The sequence below is a fragment of the Cherax quadricarinatus genome, chromosome 4, assembly GCF_038502225.1.
Source record: "Cherax quadricarinatus isolate ZL_2023a chromosome 4, ASM3850222v1, whole genome shotgun sequence".
Classification (NCBI taxonomy): domain Eukaryota; kingdom Metazoa; phylum Arthropoda; class Malacostraca; order Decapoda; family Parastacidae; genus Cherax; species Cherax quadricarinatus.
Window position 1 is genome coordinate 56,003,537 of NC_091295.1, and position 15,000 is coordinate 56,018,536.

Genomic DNA, 15,000 nt, shown 5'->3' on the forward strand with positions numbered 1-15,000 from the left:
ATGCTGAGTCAGTGAACATCCATGTTGTTATGCTGAGTCAGTGATCATCCATGTTGTTATGCTGAGTCAGTGATCATCCATGTTGTTATGCTGAGTCAGTGATCATCCATGTTGTTATGCTGAGTCAGTGATCATCCATGTTGTTATGCTGAGTCAGTGATCATCCATGTTGTTATGCTGAGTCAGTGAACATCCATGTTGTTATGCTGAGTCAGTGAACATCCATGTTGTTATGCTGGGTCAGTGATCATCCATGTTGTTATGCTGAGTCAGTGATCATCCATGTTGTTATGCTGAGTCAGTGATCATCCATGTTGTTATGCTGAGTCAGTGATCATCCATGTTGTTATGCTGAGTCAGTGATCATCCATGTTGTTATGCTGAGTCAGTGAACATCCATGTTGTTATGCTGAGTCAGTGAACATCCATGTTGTTATGCTGAGTCAGTGATCATCCATGTTTTTATGCTGAGTCAGTGAACATCCATGTTGTTATGCTGAGTCAGTGATCATCCATGTTGTTATGCTGAGTCAGTGATCATCCATGTTGTTATGCTGAGTCAGTGAACATCCATGTTGTTATGCTGAGTCAGTGATCATCCATGTTGTTATGCTGAGTCAGTGAACATCCATGTTGTTATGCTGAGTCAGTGATCATCCATGTTGTTATGCTGAGTCAGTGATCAACCATGCTGTTACACTCGTACCGCAAGTAAAAACTGCATAAATAACTAAATAATTATTTTATATATACATTATATGTCGTACCGAATAGGTAAAACTTACTATTTTGGCTGAAATAACAACGGTCTTCTTGACGAATAAGGGAAACGAAAGTTTGTGTATGCAATAATTTCTCAAAAATCATTCTGAACCTAATGAAAAAAATATATTTCATTGTGTTTTTTTATTATTAAATTATTGTAAACTTATCTAAAGTATATTTAGTCGGATTAGACTAAATTAAATTGCACTTGTTATAATAAGGTTAGGTAAGTTTTCTAAGGTTCTTTTGGTACAAAATTATTAATTTTTACATAAACATAAATGAAAAAATATATCTTTAAACGTATAAGAGAAAATTTTAGAAAGGACTTAATTTTAAATGAGTTCTTGCTAATTGCCCAGTTTTACCTATTCGGCACGACATATATAATCTCCATTGGGGAAGCGGAGAAGAATCCTTCCTCCGTAAGCCATGCGTGTCGTAAGAGGCGATTAAAATACCGGGAGCAAGGTGGTAGTAACATCATCAGCACAGACAGGGATGTCAGCCACAGCACCGTGTCTTCCTTTGCAGATGACACCCGAATCTGCATGACAGTGTCTTCCATTGCAGACACTGCAAAGCTCCAGGCGGACATCAACCAAATCTTTCAATGGGCTGCAGAAAACAATATGAAGTTCAACGATGAGAAATTTCAATTACTCCGATATTGTAAACACAAGGAAATTAAATCTTCATCAGAGTGTAAAACAAATTCCAACTACACAATGGAGCGATAAAATAACGTCAAAGACCTGGGAGTGATCATGTCGGAGGATCTCACCTTCAAGAACCATAACATTGTATCAATCACATCTGCTAGAAAAATGACAGGATGGATAATGAGAACCTTCAAAACTAGGGAGGCCAAGCCCATGATGACACTCTTCAGGTCGCTTGTTCTATCTAGGCTGGAATATTGCTGCACACTAACAGCACCTTTCAAGGCAGGTGAAATTGCCGACCTAGAAAATGTACAGAGAACTTTCACGGCGCGCATAACGGAGATAAAACACCTCAATTACTGGGAGCGCTTGAGGTTCCTAAAACTGTATTCCCTGGAACGCAGGAGGGAGAGATACATGATTATATACACCTGGAAAATCCTAGAGGGACTAGTACCGAACTTGCACACGAAAATCACTCACTACGAAAGCAAAAGACTTGGCAGACGATGCACCATCCCCCCAATGAAAAGCAGGGGTGTCACTAGCACGTTAAGAGACCATACAATAAGTGTCAGGGGCCCGAGACTGTTCAACTGCCTCCCAGCACACATAAGGGGGATTACCAACAGACCCCTGGCAGTCTTCAAGCTGGCACTGGACAAGCACCTAAAGTCAGTTCCTGACCAGCCGGGCTGTGGCTCGTACGTTGGTTTGCGTGCAGCCAGCAGCAACAGCCTGGTTGATCAGGCTCTGATCCACCAGGAGGCCTGGTCACAGACCGGGCCGCGGGGGCGCTGACCCCAGGAACTCTCTCCAGGTGTAAATACCGGGATCAAGGTGGTAGTAATACCTGTATAAATTAGTAAATTTAAAAAGAAGAACAAATATATAGAGTTTCTTATTTTATAGAGTTTCTTATTTTATAGAGTTTCTTATTTTATAAAGTTTCTTCTTTTATAAAGTTTCTTCTTTTATAGAGTTTCTTCTTTTATAGAGTTTCTTCTCTTATAGAGTTTCTTATTTTATAGTTTCTTATTTTATAGAGTTTCTTATTTTATAGAGTTTCTTATTTTATAGAGTTTCTTCTCTTTCCATTCACTCTTTCTGGCTGGGAGACAGCCAGTGGTGGGGCTCAGCTCCCACCGTGAGTGGGAGACAGCCAGTGGTGGGGCTCAACTCCCACCGTGAGTGGGAGACAGCCAGTGGTGGGGCTCAACTCCCACCGTGAGTGGGAGACAGCCAGTGGTGGGGCTCAACCGTGAGTGGGAGACAGCCCCAGCTCCCCGTGAGTGGGAGACAGCCAGTGGTGGGGCTCAACTCCCACCGTGAGTGGGAGACAGCCAGTGGTGGGGCTCAGCTCCCACCGTGAGTGGGAGACAGCCAGTGGTGGGGCTCAACTCCCACCGTGAGTGGGAGACAGCCAGTGGTGGGGCTCAACTCCCACCGTGAGTGGGAGACAGCCAGTGGTGGGGCTCAACTCCCACCGTGAGTGGGAGACAGCCAGTGGTGGGGCTCAACTCCCACCGTGAGTGGGAGACAGCCAGTGGTGGGGCTCAACTCCCACCGTGAGTGGGAGACAGCCAGTGGTGGGGGTCAACTCCCACCGTGAGTGGGAGACAGCCAGTGGTGGGGCTCAGCTCCCACCGTGAATGGGAGACAGCCAGTGGTGGGGCTCAGCTCCCACCGTGAGTGGGAGACAGCCAGTGGTGGGGCTCAGCTCCCACCGTGAGTGGGAGACAGTCAGTGGTGGGGCTCAACTCCCACCGTGAGTGGGAGACAGCCAGTGTTGGGGCTCAGCTCCCACCGTGAGTGGGAGACAGCCAGTGGTGGGGCTCAACTCCCACCGTGAGTGGGAGACAGCCAGTGGTGGGGCTCAACTCCCACCGTGAGTGGGAGACAGCCAGTGGTGGGGCTCAGCTCCCACCGTGAGTGGGAGACAGCCAGTGGTGGGGCTCAGCTCCCACCGTGAGTGGGAGACAGCCAGTGGTGGGGCTCAACTCCCACCGTGAGTGGGAGACAGCCAGTGATGAGGCTCAGCTCCCACCGTGAGTGGGAGACAGCCAGTGGTGGGGCTCAGCTCCCACCGTGAGTGGGAGACAGCCAGTGGTGGGGCTCAGCTCCAACCGTGAGTGGGAGACAGCCAGTGGTGGGGCTCAGCTTCCACCGTGAGTGGGAGACAGCCAGTGGTGGGGCTCAGCTCCCACCGTGAGTGGGAGACAGCCAGTGGTGGGGCTCAACTCCCACCGTGAGTGGGAGACAGCCAGTGGTGGGGCTCAACTCCCACCGTGAGTGGGAGACAGCCAGTGGTGGGGCTCAGCTCCCACCGTGAGTGGGAGACAGCCAGTGGTGGGGCTCAGCTCCCACCGTGAGTGGGAGACAGCCAGTGGTGGCGCTCAGCTCCCACCGTGAGTGGGAGACAGCCAGTGGTGGGGCTCAGCTCCCACCGTGAGTGGGAGACAGCCAGTGGTGGGGCTCAACTCCCACCGTGAGTGGGAGACAACCAATGATGAGGCTCTGCTCCCACCGTGAGTGGAAGACAGCCAGTGGTGGGGCTCAACTCCCACCGTGAGTGGGAGACAGTCAGTGGTGGGGCTCAACTCCCACCGTGAGTGGGAGACAGCCAGTGGTGAGGCTTAGCTCCCACCGTGAGTGGGAGACAGCCAGTGGTGGGGCTCAGCTCCCACCGTGAGTGGGAGACAGCCAGTGGTGGGGCTCAGCTCCCACCGTGAGTGGGAGACAGCCAGTGGTGAGGCTCAACTCCTACCGTGAGTGGGAGACAGCCAGTGGTGGGGCTCAACTCCCACCGTGAGCGGGAGACAGCCAGTGGTGGGGCTCAGCTCCCACCGTGAGTGGGAGACAGCCAGTGGTGGGGCTCAGCTCCCACCGTGAGTGGGAGACAGCCAGTGGTGGGGCTCAACTCCCACCGTGAGTGGGAGACAGCCAGTGATGAGGCTCAGCTCCCACCGTGAGTGGGAGACAGCCAGTGGTGGGGCTCAGCTCCCACCGTGAGTGGGAGACAGCCAGTGGTGGGGCTCAGCTCCAACCGTGAGTGGGAGACAGCCAGTGGTGGGGCTCAGCTCCCACCGTGAGTGGGAGACAGCCAGTGGTGGGGCTCAGCTCCCACCGTGAGTGGGAGACAGCCAGTGGTGGCGCTCAGCTCCCACCGTGAGTGGGAGACAGCCAGTGGTGGGGCTCAGCTCCCACCGTGAGTGGGAGACAGCCAGTGGTGGGGCTCAACTCCCACCGTGAGTGGGAGACAGCCAGTGGTGGGGCTCAACTCCCACCGTGAGTGGGAGACAGCCAGTGGTGGGGCTCAACTCCCACAGTGAGTGGGAGACAGCCAGTGGTGGGGCTCAGCTCCCACCGTCAGTGGGAGACAGCCAGTGGTGGGGTTCAGCTCCCACCGTGAGTGGGAGACAGCCAGTGGTGGGGCTTAACTCCCACCGTGAGTGGGAGACAGCCAGTGGTGGGGCTCAACTCCCACCGTGAGTGGGAGACAGCCAGTGGTGGGGCTCAGCTCCCACCGTCAGTGGGAGACAGCCAGTGGTGGGGCTCAACTCCCACCGTGAATGGGAGACAGCCAGTGGTGGGGCTCAACTCCCACCGTGAGTGGGAGACAGCCAGTGGTGGGGCTCAACTCCCACCGTGAGTGGGAGACAGCCAGTGGTGGGGCTCCACTCCCACCGTGAGTGGGAGACAGCCAGTGGTGGGGCTCAGCTCCCACCGTGAGTGGGAGACAGCCAGTGGTGGGGCTCAGCTCCCACCGTGAGTGGGAGACAGCCAGTGGTGGGGCTCAGCTCCCACCGTGAGTGGGAGACAGCCAGTGGTGGGGCTCAACTCCCACCGTGAGTGGGAGACAGCCAGTGGTGGGGCTCAGCTCCCACCGTGAGTGGGAGACAGCCAGTGGTGGGGCTCAGCTCCCACCGTGAGTGGGAGACAGCCAGTGGTGGGAGACTCAGCTCTTGAGTGGGAGACAGCCAGTGGTGGGGCTCTCCCACCGAGAGTGGGAGACAGCCAGTGGTGGGGCTCAGCTCCCACCGTGAGTGGGAGACAGCCAGTGGTGGGGCTCAGCTCCCACCGTGAGTGGGAGACAGCCAGTGGTGGGGCTCAGCTCCCACCGTGAGTGGGAGACAGCCAGTGGTGGGGCTCAGCTCCCACCGTGAGTGGGAGACAGCGTGAGTGGGAGACAGCCAGTGGTGGGGCTCAGTGGTGGGGCTCAGCTCCCACCGTGAGTGGGAGACAGCCAGTGGTGGGGCTCAGCTCCCACCGTGAGTGGGAGACAGCCAGTGGTGGGGCTCAACTCCCACCGTGAGTGGGAGACAACCAATGATGAGGCTCAGCTCCCACCGTGAGTGGAAGACAGCCAGTGGTGGGGCTCAACTCCCACCGTGAGTGGGAGACAGCCAGTGGTGGGGCTCAGCTCCCACCGTGAGTGGGAGACAGCCAGTGGTGGGGCTCAACTCCCACCGTGAGTGGGAGACAGCCAGTGGTGGGGCTCAACTCCCACCATGAGTGGGAGACAGCCAGTGGTGGGGCTCAACTCCCACAGTGAGTGGGAGACAGCCAGTGGTGGGGCTCAGCTCCCACCGAGTGGGAGACAGCCAGTGGTGGGGTTCAGCTCCCACCGTGAGTGGGAGACAGCCAGTGGTGGGGCTTAACTCCCACCGTGAGTGGGAGACAGCCAGTGGTGGGGCTCAACTCCCACCGTGAGTGGGAGACAGCCAGTGGTGGGGCTCAGCTCCCACCGTCAGTGGGAGACAGCCAGTGGTGGGGCTCAACTCCCACCGTGAGTGGGAGACAGCCAGTGGTGGGGCTCAACTCCCTTCGCGAGTGGGAGACAGCCAGTGATGAGACTCAGCTCCCACCTTGAGTGGGAGACAGCCAGTGGTGGGGCTCAGCTCCCACCGTGAGTGGGAGACAGCCAGTGGTGGGGCTCAGCTCCCACCGTGAGTGGGAGACAGCCAGTGGTGGGGCTCAGCTCCCACCGTGAGTGGGAGACAGCCAGTGGTGGGGCTCAGCTCCCACCGTGAGTGGGAGACAGCCAGTGGTGGGGTTCAGCTCCCACCGTGAGTGGGAGACAGCCAGTGGTGGGGCTCAACTCCCACCGTGAGTGGGAGACAGCCAGTGGTGGGACTCAGCTCCCACCGTGAATGGGAGACAGCCAGTGGTGGGGCTCAGCTCCCACCCTGAGTGGGAGACAGCCAGTGGTGGGGCTCAGCTCCCACCGTGAGTGGGAGACAGCCGGTTGTGGGGCTCAGCTCCCACCGTGAGTGGGAGACAGCCAGTGGTGGGGCTCAGCTCCCACCGTGAGTGGGAGACAACCAGTGGTGGGGCTCAACTCCCACCGTGAGTGGGAGACGGCCAGTGGTGGGGCTCAACTCCCATCGCGAGTGGGAGACAGCCAGTGGTGGGGCTCAGCTCCCACCGTGAGTGGGAGACAGCCAGTGGTGGGGCTCAACTCCCACCGTGAGTGGGAGACAGCCAGTGGTGGGGATCAACTCCCACCGTGAGTGGGAGACAGCCAGTGGTGGGGCTCAACTCCCACCGTGAGTGGGAGACAGCCAGTGATGAGGCTCAGCTCCCACCGTGAGTGGGAGACAGCCAGTGGTGGGGCTCAGCTCCCACCGTGAGTGGGAGACAGCCAGTGGTGGGGCTCAACTCCCATCGTGAGTGGGAGACAGCCAGTGGTGGGGCTCAGCTCCCACCGTGAGTGGGAGACAGCCAGTGGTGGGGCTCAGCTCCCACCGTGAGTGGGAGACAGCCAGTGGTGGGGCTCAACTCCCACCGTGAGTGCGAGACAGCCAGTGGTGGGGCTCAACTCCCACCGTGACGTCTTAAACAACTTGGTTACAAATGCTTCAGAACACTGGGTAGCCTGGTCATAAGCCTTGAGTGTTCCTAGCTCCTGGCACACCAGTGAACCTCACTCATGGTTACCAGTTATTTCATTCTCCTCCTGTATGTTCTGACCTGACCAGCGATACTATATCAATGATATATCAGTACTGTATATCTGTCAAGACTGATGGACTGAACACATCGTCTCCAGGCTGAGGGACTGATTACCTCAATCTCCCTCTCATCTTCCACAGTTCTTTTCAGTATTGAACTGATGAAGCCCCTTGCCGGCGCAACGTTTCCACAATAAAGATACGCAAGTGTTGTACAAGTATCTTACTCATCAAGTTGTAGGTTTGCAAAATCATTGATGTAATACACTACTGCTACATAAAAGGGATAGTCAATAGTGATGGGTTCTCTGAAATACTGAGTAGGATTGGTACCCTCCTTGTATCCCTCCCCCCCCCTCGCTTATATATTCTGACTCCCTTACTGAACAATAATTTTTAAAGGAGCGGGGACGTAAGCCGGCGGAAGGCCTCGGTCAGAAGACCTAAAGCTCCAACTGTGGGTCATATATATGACTAAGACCCGCATCAGGAAACACTTGTCCTGTTTCCTAACAAACAGTATACGTACCTACCTACCTACCTACTCTCTCGTGTTTGTGTGACTTTGTAAATGGTCCAAGTCGGACCGAAACGTTGTCGTAAGCTTCTCTCTCTCCTATTTGCGAGTTATTTGTGTAAGATTCCTGCCATTCACACAACACTGACCCGTTCTGGAATACGACAGGGGAAACATAGCTTTTGTTCCCACTGTGATAACTATCATATATAATGTTGTAGCAGCACATTGCTGGTAAATCAGTGTCGTTTAATTAAAATAAAAACACTCTACTCTCTATACCAAGACTTCCCTGTCTTCGTCCCCTACCACTACTCCCCTACCTCTGCCTCTACCATCCTTCCGCAAAGCATACTGGTGCTGGCGCAGATTAAACTATTTCCCTCTCGTGGTTGATAGACCATCACATAACATCACGGACCACCACACAACATCACGGACTACCACACAACATTCAGGACCACCACAACATAATGGACCACCACCACAGCATCACCGACCACCACACAGCATCACAGACCACCACATAGCATCACCGACCACCACACAGCATCACAGACCATCACAAAGCATCACCGACGACCACTCAGCATCACAGACCACCACACAGCGTTACAGACCACTACTCAGCATCACAGACCATCACACAGCATCAAGGATTATCACACAGCATCACAGACCATCATACAGCATCACAGACTATCACAGACCTTCACAGACCACACATCACACAGCATCACAGACCACCACAAACTACCACACAGCATCACAGACTACAAATTATCACAGACCACCATACATCATCACAGACCATCCACAGACCACCACACAGCATCACAGACCATCACAGACCACCCCAGGGCACACACCAGGTGAGAGAGATCACAGGTGTGAATCTAGGAGTCAGAAATGTGAACAATGTCCGGCCTGAGGTGAACAAACAGTCGACCAATAACCGCCTCTCTTCCGTCACAAATTATGAGATTGGGCGCCGTGAATGATGCGGATTTTAAACCTAAACTAGCCACGAGAAGGGTTAATGGATAGGGCAACGGGGCAGTAAACATGGTAAATGACATGGCGAGGTGATGAAATGAGCAGGCCTGTAAACCAAGAAAGTCGACGCTCCTACATGTAAACACAATAAGTCGACGCTCCTACATGTAAAGAGTAAGTCGACGCTCCAACATGTAAACACAGTAAGTCGACGCTCCCACATATAAACACTGTAAATCGACGATCCCACATGTAAACACAGTAAGTCGACGCTTCTACATGTAAACAGTAATTCGACGTTCCTACATGTAAACAGTAAGTCAACGCCCCTACATGTAAACAGTAAGTCGACGCTCCCACATATAAACACTGTAAATCGACGCTACCACGTAAACACAGTAAGTCGACGCTCCTACATGTAAACAGTAAGTCGACGCTCTTACATGTAAATACAGTAAGTCGACGCTCCTACATGTAAACAGTAAGTCGACGCTCCAACATGAAAACACAGTAAGTCGACGCTCCTACATGTAAACAGTAAGTCGACACTCCCACATATAAACACTGTAAATCGACGGTCCCACATATAAACAGTAAGTCGACGCTCCCACATGTAAACACAGTAATTCGACGCTCCCACATGTAAACACAGTAAGTCGACGCTCCCACATGTAAACACAGTAAGTCGACGCTCCCACATGTAAACACAGTAAGTCGACGCTCCCACATGTAAACACAGTAAGTCGACGCTCCCACATGTAAACACAGTAAGTCGACGCTCCCACATGTAAACACAGTAAGTCGACGCTCCCACATGTAAACACAGTAAGTCGACGCTCCCACATGTAAACACAGTAAGTCGACGCTCCCACATGTAAACACAGTAAGTCGACGCTCCCACATGTAAACACAGTAAGTCGACGCTCCCACATGTAAACACAGTAAGTCGACGCTCCCACATGTAAACACAGTAAGTCGACGCTCCCACATGTAAACACAGTAAGTCGACGATCCCACATGTAAACACAGTAAGTCGACGATCCCACATGTAAACACAGTAAGTCGACGCTCCCACATGTAAACACAGTAAGTCGACGCTCCCACATGTAAACACAGATTTCAATTCTTCTCTTTATTTCCACTTTATTCCCGATTTATTCCCTCTTTTGGGCATCATAGTATATTTTAGTAATCGAAAAATGGGTTTATGGTGGTAAATAATGGGTGGTCATTGTGGGTGTTTGAAGGGTGGTAGTGGTGGAGCGTGATTCAGACAAGATGAGAGAGATGCCGCATCTACCTGTGTGCGAGAAAGGGTAAGGAAAGATGTAATTTTTTGATCATTACTGATTAGTCAGGTGTACCTGGCGGCCACTCCTAGCTAACATTCCACGCCGAACACTAGCATTCCTAGCTAGCACCGCATGTGACACTAGTACTACCTTGTTAAAACATTAAACAAAATTATTTCTTGGGTAGCATTGAAAAATGGTTTACATTTTATATACCTTTGATGAGTTACGAAAGTTTTTCTACTCCCGGAGCCCGGCCATCGGCCAGGCTTGTCTGGGTTGGGCTAAAATTTTTGTTAGTGGGTTTGAGTTTGAGAAAGATCTGCTCAATATGGGCCAATAGTTCTGCTGTATTGTTCTTCTCTTATGTTCTTTTCGTAACAGCCAGGACAGATTCAAGAGAGGTCAGTCCTGTCTCAGAAAGCTACTGAGTTGTACACAAGTGTGTTTTTCCACTACTGCAAGCTGTGCAGGTTAACAGAGATGAAGCAGGGAGGAGAGGGCTGGCTAGACTGCATGTTTCTGGACTGTAAGAAAGCACTCGACACTGTTCCTGCAACTCCATACGAGGGAAGTGTAGGCAGGAGGAACACAAAATATTCTTATCCTGAAACTAGAAAGTCCGGAGATTCGCAACGAGATTAGTGTCGGAGCTAAAAAGGAATGACGGTTAAGACTAAACTAATGGAACTGAACTTTACACCGTTAAAGGAGCGTAGAGCCAAGGTTAGTGGTGATTTTATTGGGTTAAAAGCCTATCGATTCCACGAGGGTAATTAAGGCTGCATGTCACCTATGCATGACTAGTCAAGAATACTTTAATCTCTAAAATAGTGATTCAAATACTCTCAGTGTATACACACTGAAAGACATACACACATATATGTATATAAACCTCAGGAGAACCAGCGGAGACATGATTACGATGTACAAAATACTTAAAAACCTTGATACCATATACATAAACATCTTGAAAGGAGGGGAAACTGTAACAGATGATTACCTGTGGTCTTTTCCTGGGGTCACCGCCCCCGCGACCCGGTCCCAGGACAAACAGATTGCTGGCCTGATCGACCAGACTCTTGGTATCCGCTACTTGACCTATGGACCACAGTCTGGCTGATCAAGAAATGTCTAAAAAGAACTTATCAAGATCCCTCTTGAAGGCAGCCGGGGGATTATTGTAATTCCCCCTATGTATGACGGGAGGGCGTTGGAGAGTCGTGGTCCCCTCACACTTACCGAGATCTCTCTCTGGCAGACAGATGAGAGGTTAAAGATATAGATCAGTCACCGAGATGTCTGAATGTACTGTTTCAGAACCATCTCCACGAGGAAATGGTTGAAGTAAAAGCCTGTACTCAGTTTTACGAGTAGGTGTGACAGGACTCGCGAAGCTATAGGAATAGTGTGTTTTAGTGAGTAGTTGAGATGCAGGCCAGGAGCCGAGACTCGACCCCCCCCTACCCAACTGCCTGACTAACATTATCACTCCAACCACACAAAAATAGAAATTCATTGCAAATAACACTAGTGTGTTGCAGAGGGTGAGAGAGTGAGCGAGGGAGAGAGAGAGAGAGAAAGAGAGAGAGAGGAAGGAGGGAGAGGCACCTCACTCTCCACGGTCGAGAGAACTGCCAAATTGGGTCATTTCTCTCAAGACTGGGGTCGAGCTAGTTCTCTCTCTCTCTCTCTCTCTCTCTCTCTCTCTCTCTCTCTCTCTCTCTCTCTCTCTCTCTTCTCTCTCTCAAGACTTGGATTTTAGGGAGGGGAGAGGTGAGGTGAAAAAGGTAAGGAAGAATAAAGGTGATGGGGAATAGATGTGTGAGGGAGGAGAACTGAGGGAGAAGTGATGTGAGAGAAGTGATGTGAGAGAGAAGTGATGTGAGAGAAGTGATGTGAGAGAGAAGTGATGTGAGAGAGGAGAGATGCCAGAGAGAAGTGATGTCAGAGAGATGTCAAGGAGAAGTGATGTGAGAGAAGTCAGAGAGGAGTGATGTCAGAGAGAAGTGATGTGAGAAGAGATGTCAGTGATAAGTGATGTGAGAGAAGTGATGTGAGAGAGAAGTGATGTGAGAGAGAAGTGATGTGGGAGAGAAGTGATGTGGGAGAGAAGTGATGTGAGAGAGAAGCGATGTGAAAGAGTAGTGATGTCAGAGAGAAGTGATGTCAGAGAGAAGTGATGTGAAAGAGTAGTGATGTAAGAGAAGTGATGTCAGAGAAGTGATGTGAGAGAGAAGAGATGTGAGAGAGAAGTGATGTGAAAGATAAGTGATGTCAGAGAGAAGTGATGTCAGAGAGAAGTGATGTCAGAGAGAAGAGATGTCAGAGAGAAGAGATGCCAGAGAGAAGTGATGTGAGAGAGAAGTGATGTGAGAGAGAAGCGATGTCAGAGAGAAGAGATGTGAGAGAGAAGTGATGTGAAAGATAAGTGATGTCAGAGAGAAGTGATGTCAGAGAGAAGAGATGTCAGAGAGAAGAGATGTGATGTGTCAGAGAGAAGTGTTATGATGTCAGAGAGAAGAGATGTCAGAGAGAAGAGATGCCAGAGAGAAGTGATGTGAGAGAGAAGTGATGTGAAAGATAAGTGATGTCAGAGAGAAGTGATGTCAGAGAGAAGAGATGTCAGAGAGAAGTGATGTCAGAGAGAAGTGATGTGAGAGAGAAGTGATGTGAGAGAGAAGAGATGTGAGAGAGAAGTGATGTCAGAGAGAAGTGATGTCAGAGAGAAGAGATGTGAGAGAGAAGAGATGTGAGAGAGAAGCGATGTGAGAGAGAAGAGATGTGAGAGAGAAAGATGTGAGAGAAGAGATGTGAGAGAAGCGATGTGAGAGAGAAGCGATGTGAGAAAGATGTTTGAGAAGAGATGTGAGAGAGAAGTGATGTGAGAGAGAAGAGATGTGAGAGAGAAGAGATGTGAGAGAGAAGCGATGTGAGAGAGAAGCGATGTGAGAGAGAAGCGATGTGAGAGAGAAGCGATGTGAGAAAGATGTGAGAGAAGAGATATGAGAGAGAAGAGATGTGAGAGAAGTGATGTGAGAGAATTGATGTGAGAGAAGTGATGTGAGAGAGATGTGATCAGGGAGATGAGTAAGAGTCACGAAGAGAGATGGAAGGAAGAAAGGGATGTGGGGAGGGAAGGGAGGAAGGGTAGATGGAGTCAGAAGTGAAGGGAAGGGGGGAAGGAAGGGAAGGTGGAGTCAGAAGTGAAGGGAGGGAGGAAGGAAGGGGAGGTGGAGTCAGAAGTGAAGGGAAGGGGAAAGGGAGGAAGGGGAGGTGGAGTCAGAAGTGAAGGGAGGAAGGGGAGGTGGAGTCAGAAGTGAAGGGAGGGAGGAAGGAAGGGGAGGTGGAATCAGAAGTGAATGGAAGGGGGCAAGGGAGGAAGGGGAGGTGGAGTCAGAAGTGAAGGGAAGGGGGGAAGGAATGGAAGATGGAGTCAGAAGTGAAGGGAGGGAGGAAGGAAAGGGAAGGGAAGGGGAAAAGGAAGGGGAGGTGGAGTCAGAAGTGAAGGGAGGAAAGGTGGGTCAGAAGTGAAGGGGGAAGGAAGGGGAAGTGGAGTCAGAAGTGAAGGGAGGAAGGGAAGAAGGTAAGGGAGGAAGGGTAGGTGGAGTCAGAAGTGAAGGGAGGGAGGGAAGGGAGAAAGGAAGGGGAGGTGGAGTCAGAAGTGAAGGGAAGAAGGGAAGGGAGGAAGGAAGGGGAGGTGGAGCCAGAAGTGAAGGGAAGAAGGGAAGGGAGGAAGGGTAGGTGGAGTCAGAAGTGAAGGGAGGGAGTGAAGGGAGAAAGGAAGGGGAGGTGGAGTCAGAAGTGAAGGGAGGAAGGAAGGGGAGGAGGAGTCAGAAGTGAAGGGAGGAAGGGAAGGAAGGAAGGGGAGGTGGAGTCAGAAGTGAAGGAAGGAAGGGAAGGAGGGCAGGGGAGTTGGAGTCAGAAGTGAAGGGAAGAAAGGAAGGGAGGAAGGGTAGGTGGAGTCAGAAGTGAAGGGAGAAAGGAAGGGGAGGTGGAGTCAGAAGTGAAGGGAGGAAGGAAGGGGAGGAGGAATCAGAAGTGAAGGGAGGAAGGGAAGGAAGGAAGGGGAGGTGGAGTCAGAAGTGAAGGGAAGAAGAGAAGCGAGGAAGGGGAGGAGGAGTCAGAAGTGAAGGGAGGAAGGGAAGGAAGGAAGGGTAGGTGGAGTCAGAAGTGAAGGGAAGAAGAGAAGGAAGCAGGAAAGTAGAAAGAGAAAGAGAAAAGAGAGGAGAAAGCACATAAATGGAAGGGACTGGGAGTGAAGGGAAGGGAAAGGGAATGGGAGGGAAGGGTTGGGGAGGGGAAGGAAGGGATGAAGTACTAAGATGAGTAATGGGTAATATTATTTTATTAATATTATCATTACTGTTATTATTATTGATATATATATATATATATATATATATATATATATATATATATATATATATATATATATATATATATATATGTATATGTATTACATAAAATAATATTATTTAACAATAATAATAATAATAATAATAATAATAATAATAACAATAATAATAATAATAATAATAATAATAATAATAATAATAATAATAATAATAATAATAATAATAATAATAATAATAATAATAATAATTGGGATAATAAAAGCGAGGTAACAACAACAGAGTCATAAAGGCAGTCAAGTGTCGCCTCTTCATCTTCGTTCTTCTCCTTATATTTCCTCTCCTTCCCAAACCTCTCCCGTTCCGACTAATATTGGCTCTGTTCTATGTTTCTTTGGGCGATAAAACGTTTTGACAAATTAGATTATTAGAGTAGGCACCACTTGACTTGAATGG